This window comes from Engystomops pustulosus, chromosome 5, assembly GCF_040894005.1.
Source record: "Engystomops pustulosus chromosome 5, aEngPut4.maternal, whole genome shotgun sequence".
Taxonomy (NCBI): domain Eukaryota; kingdom Metazoa; phylum Chordata; class Amphibia; order Anura; family Leptodactylidae; genus Engystomops; species Engystomops pustulosus.
The window spans coordinates 128,325,553-128,335,608 of NC_092415.1; positions in this window are offsets into that span (position 1 = coordinate 128,325,553).

Consider the following 10,056-nt stretch of genomic DNA (forward strand, 5'->3'; position numbering starts at 1 on the left):
TGCATAAATATTTGGTCATCCTGGTACTGTGCAGCGGCTTTAAAAATCCGTAGGCCTCTTGGTACGCGGTTACTATCACTGTACGATTTTAGTGAGTGGTTGGTCCAAAATAACCTAATTTCTTTATCGGCAAGTAGTGACACCCGGTTTTCCAGGGCTTTCGTACTCATCATCTGCAGGTTATCCCTGGTGTTACACTGCTCGAAAAAGGCTCCAGCGTTTTCCCTCCCTGTACTCAATTGTACCTCAGGTACTTCCGTCTCCGCCATGTTTTAGGATTTTATGATCCTCGTCCACCTATATTCGGGCGTTATATTTCACCTTGAACGTGCTCGGGACCAAAAGACAGCAACTAGATACAAGTCATATGAATCCACAAGAAATAGAGACGTCCCTGCACAGCTCAAACATAGGTGTCTGTTCAACGCAGATGCATCGAGTCGGTGGAACGAATGGTTAGGAGTAAGTGGTTGGTAGACCGCTGCTGCTGAGGTTCCGTAGCGGTGTTGCTCAGCCTGAGTTTTCACAGAACCATGATGCCAGAAGATAAAAGAAAAGGCGGCACTCACCGGACCAAGAGGCCTACGGATTTTTAAAGCCGCTGCACAGTACCAGGATGACCAAATATTTATGCAGAGATGGAAGGACCTGCACCTACAACACTCCCTTAACGTCATGCGTTTGGTGATGGGAAGAAATGAAATAGAATACACCAAGGTCACAGACGAACTGTGCAAGGCCAGAACTGAATTAAGAACCAGATTGGGCGAAACACAATTTGCGGCATTCACAAAAAAAACTAGAGAAAAAATTAGTCTTTACACAGATGGAAGTGAAAGAAAAGAAGAGGGACAAATTTGTCCGAGATAAAATGGACTTTGAACAGGGCATGATTTTCGACTGGGGAGTGACGAAGAGACAAAGTAACAGAAGAAACAACAACCCAAACAACAGAAGAAGAAAAACGAAAAACACAGATTTTTGGACTACGGAATCTGATTCGAGTCTCTCGGATGAGTCTTCTAAACACAACATCGACCAGCAATCTACGACTGTGGAGGGCGGTATGGAAATCTCTACACCAGCTCCCCCTTTAGGTCCCGCACCAGGAGGGGAGGAAGGAGGAAGAAAAAATTGGCACAGATACCGCAAGAGAAAACAGGTCTCCTGGCGGTAAGACATACAGGTGATTTGTCAAAATCACACCCGCCCTCCACTAATCATACTAATCGTAGAATTGATAACTTTGTCTCCATGGACTCTCCACTCCAACCCGTTAACGACACTAACAGCTCTAACTTTACCATCCCCCACCTTACCCCACCTTGCAATAATGTCGGACTTTCTGATAATATCATTTCCGACTCTTTTGGTAGAAATAGGAATAACAATGTATCCGGGGACAATGTTATTAACCTTACAAATACTGTGTTATCCCCCGACTGTTTATCATTGCTTAACAAAGGTTTAAATTTTGCGATTACTAATGTATTTGACGAAGTCCAATTTGAAATTGATCTGTTTAAGGGTATCCGCAAACTTAATCTAAAGAAATTCTTCACGGATAAAACTCATGACCGGGGACCGTCAAAAGACGGAGAAACACCAGCCGTAGTGGGTCCACTTGGATTCTCCCCCCCAGATCTCCCTACTGACATGGATTTGTCAGTCATCAATTGCCTACTTAGCTTAGATGCAGGTGATATGGATGTTACCCACCCTGTTCCCCCTTTGTCCCCGACAGTGGAAGTTGAAGCCTTTAAAAAAGGCGTCGGCTCCACGTTTTGTCCCCCCTTGTCCGCCGGCTCCCCTCTTGACATTTTTTACCAGCGCGTAAAAGAGGATGTTAAGGCCTTGGTGTATCCTTTAACTCCTAGTAACCTCTCCTCAGGCGAATTATCCGCCCTCCGCTGGCTTAGGTTACAAGACGATATTATTTTTAAGCCGGCGGATAAGGGGGGTAACGTGGTAGTCATGACAAAAGAATATTATAAATCAGAGGCGAATAGACAGCTGAGGGATGTCGAGACTTACACTCCCCTGCCTTCCAATCCCACTTTTAGGTACCAAACTCGATTGCGCACCTTTCTCAGAGAGAGTGTAGAGCGGGGTGTTTTATCTGAACAGACGGCTAGGAAACTATTGCCTGAACATCCCAGATATCCCGTATGGTACTTTTTGCCCAAAGTTCACAAATCCCTTTCTGCCCCCCCTGGCCGACCCATTGTGGCCGGCATTGGGTCGTTGACTGAACCCCTATCGCAGTATCTAGATTGGCTCCTCCGCCCTCTCCTCAAAGAAATCCCGTCTTATCTAAAAGACACGAATGCATTCCTAAAAATTGTTAAAGAGATACATTGGAAAGAAGGTTATGCTTTGGCGTCTATTGACGTCGAAAGTCTATACACTCGTATCCCGCAGGAATTGGGTGTTCAATGCATCCGGGAAATTCTCACCAATGCCCGTAGGAGTCCTGACTTCGTTAATTTTGTTTGCGAGGGACTTAGGTTTGTGCTCTCCCATAACGCCTTCATGTTCGACGATGAGTGGTTTGTCCAGAGAACCGGCACGGCGATGGGTACCCCTGTTGCCTGTACCCTCGCCAACTTGTTTCTCGCTTGTTTTGAGAACCGCCGTGTCTTTTCCCTGGGCAACCCATTCCTCGTGAACTTGAAGGCGTTCCACAGATATGTGGACGATGTTTTCATCGTATGGGAGGGCACACACACGCAATTTTTACAGTTTGTTGATTACCTCAATTCTGACAACTATATGAACATGCGGTTTACTGCTGTGTATGGGGGAGGCGAACTAGATTTTCTGGACGTTAAGGTCAGGGAGGAAAGGGGGAGTTTGAGTACCGTGGCATTTCGTAAGGCCACGGCCACCAACTCACTTCTCCACTACCACAGCCATCATCCCCTCCACACTAAAAAAGGACTTCCATATAGTCAGTTCCTACGGCTGAAGCGTATTAACAATGATGCCACCCAGTTTTCTATACAAGCCGAAGAATTAAAAGACAGATTGAGAGCGAGGGACTATCCCGAACATCTCATTAATGAGGCCTACAATAAAGTTTTGATCATACCACGGGAGGAGCTACTACGATCTTATAGGGGCACAAGGAACAGCGCCAATCCATGCACATATACAAATGAGAGAAACAATGAGAGAGTGGCCTTTTCCTTTGAGTTCAGCCCTTATGAAAAAACAGTACGTGATGCTATTCTTAAAAATTGGAGTATCCTGAAGCAGGACCCACAATTACACAACTTGACTGTTACACGCCCCCATATAGCATTCAGACGCTCGCCCACCATTAGAAAAGCTCTCATTAGTAGCCGCTTTCACACCCCAAAATCCACATGGTTAGACAAGGCAACGCCTGTGGGTAACTTCAAATGTGGGGGTTGTAGCAGTTGTCGTTTTAACAGCCAACTAAAATGGGTTAATTTTGGGGGACAAACACAGAAGGTCACATCGTTCATTTCATGTAAATCCACTTACGTGGTTTATATTATACATTGCCCTTGCAACTTCTTTTATATAGGCAAAACTATACGTAAACTTTATGTACGGTTCCAGGAACATCAAAGGTCCATAAAAAACGGTAACGGTTGCCCACGTTTGATTGAGCATGTTAGGACTCACCACGAGGGCAACCCTAATGTTTTAAAATTCGCAGGCATTGAAGTAGTGACAGCAGATCCTCTAGGAGGCAACAGAAACAAAACCCTAATGCAACATGAAAGTAGATGCATCATTAGATTTGATGCTATGGGGCCGCTGGGCATGAATGACAGAAACGACTTTAGTGTCTTCTTATGACACGGGTGCCCATTCCCCCCCCCTTTTTTCATTCTATATTAAAAAATTATACCATTAAATGCCCTGTATCTGCTGCTACGTTACCCCTATGATAACTATGCATTAGCGCCATTTATTCTTGAGCTGCATAAGAATATACCTTTTGTATTTGCTTTTAACTTCACCATGTCACATTTTAATGTTGATGCACATGTCTTTTCCCTCACCTTGTTTACACTGTCTCCTTGACGACAGCCGCCGGCGATCTCGCATATATTCTGCGCGTCGCAGGCGGATGACGTCAACGGCTTGAAGATGCGCTAGCAAGCGCGAAACGGCCCGTCGCCGTATGGCTCCAGTGTTCCCCCTGTTCCTCACCGCTTTGCTGAATAAAAAGAAGTAGTTCCACCAGTCCGGTGAGTGCCGCCTTTTCTTTTATCTTCTGGCATCATGGTTCTGTGAAAACTCAGGCTGAGCAACACCGCTACGGAACCTCAGCAGCAGCGGTCTACCAACCACTTACTCCTAACCATTCGTTCCACCGACTCGATGCATCTGCGTTGAACAGACACCTATGTTTGAGCTGTGCAGGGACGTCTCTATTTCTTGTGGATCCAGATAATTATACCCCTCAGGTCCCTGACTTTTTGGGCCATCCTGGCATTAACTTTGACACGACAGGGCTCAGAGCTGTAGACTTTTTTTAAGTTTTTTTTTGATGAGGAGCTGCTAAATATTATTATATTTCAGACAAATCTCTACGCTGCACAACATATTGCCCAAAACCCCACGTCCTTTTATGCACAACCCTACAGGTGGACCCCTGTCACTGCAGCAGAGATGTACAAGTATTGGGGCATAATACTCCTTATGGGGATAGTAAAGAAGCCTTCAATCAGGGACTACTGGAGCACAGATATACTGTACCACACCCCCATGTTCCGCATGGCAATGAGCAGGATGCGCTTTGAAGCCATCCATAAGTTTTTGCACTACACTGACAACACACAGTGCCCACCCAGAGGTGACCCCAGTTATGATCGGTTATTTAAGGTCAGGCCCATATTAGATCATTTTAGTGCCAAGTTTGCCCAGGCATATACTCCCGCCAAACATGTGAGCATAGACGAGTCCCTGGTACAATTCAAAGGGAGACTTCAATTCCGCCAGTACCTGCCCAATAAGAGGGCAAGATATGGTGTGAAAATGTATAAGCTGTGCGAAAGTTCATCAGGGTACACATACAAGTTCAGGGTATATGAAGGGAAGGACTCCTCTATAGTGCCCCCAGAATGCCCCCCCTTCCTGGGTGTTACAGGGAAGATAGTGTGGGATTTAGTGCACCCACTGCTGGACCAGGGCTACCACCTCTACCTGGACAATTTCTACACCAGCACCACCCTGTTCAAGTGCCTCACTTCCAGAAATACTGCGGCATGCGGCACTGTACGCAGAAATCAGAGAGGTCTCCCTAAGTCGCTGCTTGGGCAAAAACTTAAAAGGCACGAAAGCAGGGCACTATGCAGCGACTCTGTATTGTGTGTTAAGTACAAGGACAAGAGAGAGGTCCTTGTATTAACCACAATACATGAGCACACCACCACCCCTGTCCCAGTACGAGGTGCCAGTACAGAAACCCCCAAGCCAGACTGTATTTTAGATTATAACAAATACATGGGAGGGGTGGACTTGTCTGACCAGGTGCTTCAGCCGTACAATGCCATGCGGAAGTCGAGGGTGTGGTACAAGAAGCTGGCCGTGCACATCATGCAGATGGCATTGTATAATGCTTATGTGCTGCATCGATATGCCGGCCAGAGGGGAACTTTCCTGGAATTTCAAGAGATGGTAATAAAGTACTTTCTTTTTGGAGACCAGGAAGGGGGGAGTGCTAGCACATCTGGAAGTGAGGCCACATCACGTATTGTACCAGGGCAGCACTTTCCAGGAGTAGTTCCCCAAACAGCCAGCAAGGGAAGGTCACAAAAGAGGTGCAGGGTGTGCTCCAAAAATGGCATTCGGAAGGACACCATTCATCACTGTGAGACATGCCCAGAAAAACCAGGGTTATGTATGAAAGATTGCTTCCGAATTTATCATACATCCCTGGATTTTTAGAGTACCCTGTTGTTACCCTGACGCACAGCTTATACATCATGCCGCACCTTCCCTTCTAAGCCCTGCCATGTGCCCAGCCTGTAGATTACTGTCCCGTATGCTTTACCCGGGAAAACATGCATCATGATTTTTAGGGTGTTTGTCTCCCATGGCAGCAGCTGGGCACAAAATGACATAATAGATATTTTTTTACTATGCACTATCCATTTTGCACTTTTTCAGGGGTCCACCTGTGGGGTTAAAATGCTAACTATACCCCTAGATTAATTCATGGAGGGGTGTAGTTTCCAAAATAGGGTCAGTTCTTAGGGGTTTCTACTGTACTGGCCCCTATTGGCATCTACAAATCTTTCATGATGCCAAAAAGAAAAAAAAAAGTACAATGTCTGTGCTCCAACAAGTTATTCCCTTTTGAGCCCTGCCGTGTCACCATCCTACAGATTATTGCCTCCTATGGGGTATTGCCCTAACCGGGGTAACCCGCAGAATGATTTTTGATGTGTTTTTCCCCAGTGGCATGAGTTGGGCAAAATACTTTTGTCACTTCAATGGCATATTTGATAAATTGCAATACAACTGTTTCTCTGCACTACTCACTTTGTATTACATTTGAGCCAGCACCTTAGGGGTTAAAATACTCATACAAGCCTACATACATTCTTTGAGGGGTGCCCTTTCCAAAATGGGTTCACTACTTGGGCTTTCTATTGTACTGGTACCTCGGGGGTACCCCCCATTACCAATCTAGTGAAAACGAAGCTTGAAAACCTAAATTGTGCTTCTTTCTTCCTGACCCCTGCCGTGTGCCCAGCCTGTAAATTATTGGCACATGTGTGGTATTGCCGTACTCAGGACAACCCCCAGAATGATTTTTGGGGTGTTTGTCTAAAGTGGCATGGGTTGGGCACAGTATATGAGGCACAAAAATGACTTTTTTGAGATAAAAACACAATTTTTACTCTGCACCATTTACTTTGCATTCAATTTTGACCAGCGTGTTGGGGGTTAAAATGATCATACAAGCCTACATACATTCTTTGAGGGGTGCCCTTTCCAAAATGGGTTCACTACTTGGGAGTTTCTATTGTACTGGTACCTCGGGGGTACCCCCCATTACCAATCTAGTGAAAACGAAGCTTGAAAACCTAAATTGTGCTTCTTTCTTCCTGACCCCTGCCGTGTGCCCAGCCTGTAAATTATTGGCACATGTGTGGTATTGCCGTACTCAGGACAACCCCCAGAATGATTTTTGGGGTGTTTGTCTAAAGTGGCATGGGTTGGGCACAGTATATGAGGCACAAAAATGACTTTTTTGAGATAAAAACACAATTTTTACTCTGCACCATTTACTTTGCATTCAATTTTGACCAGCGTGTTGGGGGTTAAAATGATCATACAAGCCTACATACATTCTTTGAGGGGTGCCCTTTCCAAAATGGGTTCACTACTTGGGAGTTTCTATTGTACTGGTACCTCGGGGGTACCCCCCATTACCAATCTAGTGAAAACGAAGCTTGAAAACCTAAATTGTGCTTCTTTCTTCCTGACCCCTGCCGTGTGCCCAGCCTGTAAATTATTGGCACATGTGTGGTATTGCCGTACTCAGGACAACCCCCAGAATGATTTTTGGGGTGTTTGTCTAAAGTGGCATGGGTTGGGCACAGTATATGAGGCACAAAAATGACTTTTTTGAGATAAAAACACAATTTTTACTCTGCACCATTTACTTTGCATTCAATTTTGACCAGCGTGTCGGGGGTTAAAATGCTCACCACAACCACCGATAAATTCTTTGAGGGGTCTAGTTTCCGTAATGGTATCATTTATTGGGGGTTTCTATTGCACTGGCACCTCACGGGCCCTGCCAACATGACATGGCACTCCAAATCCAAACGTGTGAAAACGGAGCTGGAAAATCAAAATTTCACTCCTTCCGTTCTCATCCCTTCTGTGTGCCCAGCCTGTAAATTATTGGCACATGTGTGGTATTGCCGTACTCGGGACAACCCGCAGAATGATTTTTGGGGTGTTTGTCTGAAGTGGCATGGGTTGGGCACAGTATATGAGGCACTAAAATGACATTTTTGAGATAAAAACGCAATTTTTACTCTGCACCATTTACTTTGCATTCAATTTTGACCAGCGTGTCGGGGGTTAAAATGCTCACCACAACCACCGATAAATTCTTTGAGGGGTCTAGTTTCCGTAATGGTATCATTTATTGGGGGTTTCTATTGCACTGGCACCTCACGGGCCCTGCCAACATGACATGGCACTCCAAATCCAAACGTGTGAAAACGGAGCTGGAAAATCAAAATTTCACTCCTTCCGTTCTCATCCCTTCTGTGTGCCCAGCCTGTAAATTATTGGCACATGTGTGGTATTGCCGTACTCGGGACAACCCGCAGAATGATTTTTGGGGTGTTTGTCTGAAGTGGCATGGGTTGGGCACAGTATATGAGGCACTAAAATGACATTTTTGAGATAAAAACGCAATTTTTACTCTGCACCATTTACTTTGCATTCAATTTTGACCAGCGTGTCGGGGGTTAAAATGCTCACCACAACCACCGATAAATTCTTTGAGGGGTCTAGTTTCCGTAATGGTATCATTTATTGGGGGTTTCTATTGCACTGGCACCTCACGGGCCCTGCCAACATGACATGGCACTCCAAATCCAAACATGTGAAAACGGAGCTGGAAAATCAAAATTTCACTCCTTCCGTTTTCATCCCTTCTGTGTGCCCAGTCTGTAAATTATTGGCACATGTGTGGTATTGCTGTACTCAGGACAACCCGCAGAATGATTTTTGGGGTGTTTGTCTAAAGTGGCATGGGTTGGGCACAGTATATGAGGCACTAAAATGACATTTTTGAGATAAAAACGCAATTTTTACTCTGCACCATTTACTTTGCATTTAATTTTGACCAGCGTGTCGGGGGTTAAAATGCTCACCACAACCACCGATAAATTCTTTGAGGGGTCTAGTTTCCGTAATGGTATCATTTATTGGGGGTTTCTATTGCACTGGCACCTCACGGGCACTGCCAACATGACATGGCACTCCAAATCCAAACATGTGAAAACGGAGCTGGAAAATCAAAATTTCATTCCTTCCGTTCTCATCCCTTCTGTGTGCCCAGTCTGTAAATTATTGGCACATGTGTGGTATTGCTGTACTCGGGACAACCTGCAGAATGATTTTTGGGGTGTTTGTCTAAAGTGGCACGGGTTGGGCACAGTATATGAGGCACTAAAATGACATTTTTGAGATAAAAACGCAATTTTTACTCTGCACCATTTGCTTTGCATTTAATTTTGACCAGCGTGTCGGGGGTTAAAATGCTCACCACAACCACCGATAAATTCTTTGAGGGGTCTAGTTTCCGTAATGGTATCATTTATTGGGGGTTTCTATTGCACTGGCACCTCACGGGCCCTGCCAACATGACATGGCACTCCAAATCCAAACATGTGAAAACGGAGCTGGAAAATCAAAATTTCACTCCTTCCGTTCTCATCCCTTCTGTGCGCCCAGTCTGTAAATTATTGGCACATGTGTGGTATTGCTGTACTCGGGACAACCTGCAGAATGATTTTTGGGGTGTTTGTCTAAAGTGGCACGGGTTGGGCACAGTATATGAGGCACTAAAATGACATTTTTGAGATAAAAACGCAATTTTTACTCTGCACCATTTGCTTTGCATTTAATTTTGACCAGCGTGTCGGGGGTTAAAATGCTCACCACAACCACCGATAAATTCTTTGAGGGGTCTAGTTTCCGTAATGGTATCATTTATTGGGGGTTTCTATTGCACTGGCACCTCACGGGCCCTGCCAACATGACATGGCACTCCAAATCCAAACATGTGAAAACGGAGCTGGAAAATCAAAATTTCACTCCTTCCGTTCTCATCCCTTATGTGCGCCCAGTCTGTAAATTATTGGCACATGTGTGGTATTGCTGTACTCGGGACAACCCGCAGAATGATTTTTGGGGTGTTTGTCTAAAGTGGCATGGGTTGGGCACAGTATATGAGGCACTAAAATGACATTTTTGAGATAAAAACGCAATTTTTACTCTGCACCATTTGCTTTGCATTTAATTTTGACCAGCGTGTCGGGG